Genomic DNA, 1,491 nt, shown 5'->3' with positions numbered 1-1,491 from the left:
ACACTCAAACTTTCCTTCCTTTTCATTCTTTCGTTTCTCCCACCATTGCGAACTGGAGCATTTTGCAGCCATTTGGTAATTCTGACGTCTGTCGCCCTGTCGGTTGCAGTCGACGTTGGATGATTGTGCCGCACAGTCACTGAAACAAATTAATTAAACATTGGACCATTGTCAGAGTCCTTGAAAGCAGGTACGGTATCAGAATTGTGCCACCTACTGTCGGCATTGCAAAGTTTTTTGTAAATTAAAAATACAACATTGGCATTTCAACATTTATATTTGAAATATTTTTATATAGAGAATCTTGTATAATCTTTATAATTTTGGTTGCTATACAACAATTTTCAGTCAGATCATCTGGACAGTTTCTTTTTTTTTTTCCTGAAACGTTTCACCTTCCATCCAGAAGGCTTCATCAGTCAAGGAAACACACAACACAAAACTGATTAGTTTTGTGTTGTGTCCGAAAAATGTATTAGTCTAAAAATCTTAGAATGTGACATGTAAGATACAGCATTCTTAGACTGTTCACTGCTGTAATGGTACTTAGGTTTACCCAAAATATATTCAAATATATGTTGAATATGAGTTAGCTGTTCTTTGGGTCCATATACAGGGGTAGACTCACTCCTACGCTCCAATGGAATGAGTATTTTGTCCCCTTAAATTAGATAATTATACTGTATACACTACACTTGGAATAAATAAATGGACATAAGTAGTTTTCTTTAAAAAACAATTAAATGCAAACATCTTATTCCAATCAGAAGCTCAAATCAAGGGCACACACTTATAAAAAAAATTACTTTTCTTTTTAAGTGTACTGAGCCGAGTCATGTGAAGTGAGAGTAAAAACAAAACTTTTTCAAATAATTGCAGGATGTTAATTGCTGCATATTCTAATATTATTCACTATTTTCCACAAAATGTGTTATTAGTACAGACAATTTTTGCAACTGTGCATTGGTGTTTGTGTTTAAGGTGCTAAACCTGAAAGGTTATGTGGTGATGCTTTAAGAAAACATCTAGCCTGGATTAAAACACGAGTATAGACCTTTGTGATGAACTTTTTTTAATCTATTACATGTAGTTCAACAGGCTCACCAAAATCAATTTATCTTGAAGTACCAGTATTATTCACATTCTTACCAGTTGTTTGAGAAGTTCAGGGTTGTCCCGAAGTTGAATTTCCATGTCTTCAACAGACTGTGGATCGTTTAGCGGGCATGAGTTGTGTGACAAATCATCTTCAACTGGAGTTTGTAATCCCTGGATTGTTTTATGAATTATTTTAATCTGATCCATCATCATTTCCTGGTTCATTAATATTTTTGAGGAGTGCTGTGAGATAAAAGGGTATTATCAATGAGGACTTTACCACAACAACATTATAATTCTAAAACATGACCAGAGTAAAACACTTACGATGAAGACTGGAAGAATGGCGGTGGTTTCCTGGAGATGATACAGAGCAGCTGTGGTTTCCTGGAG

General features: G+C 35.0%; 1 long non-coding RNA gene across 1 annotated transcript; it reads right to left on the bottom strand.

Moving 5' to 3' along the window:
• Positions 1–16: 16 nt before the first annotated feature.
• On the bottom strand, positions 17–1,489 carry LOC119414885. Its single transcript, XR_005187023.1, has 3 exons — positions 1,426–1,489; positions 1,150–1,341; positions 17–139 (listed from the first exon to the last, which is right to left on the bottom strand). It is a non-coding gene; the product is annotated as an uncharacterized LOC119414885 (long non-coding RNA).
• Positions 1,490–1,491: the final 2 nt, after the last annotated feature.

Source organism: Nematolebias whitei, chromosome 1, assembly GCF_014905685.2.
Source record: "Nematolebias whitei isolate Nwh7 chromosome 1, NemWhi1, whole genome shotgun sequence".
NCBI classification, from domain to species: domain Eukaryota; kingdom Metazoa; phylum Chordata; class Actinopteri; order Cyprinodontiformes; family Rivulidae; genus Nematolebias; species Nematolebias whitei.
The sequence above is the reverse complement of the archived record's forward strand: the minus strand, read 5'-3'. Positions and strand labels throughout refer to the sequence as shown.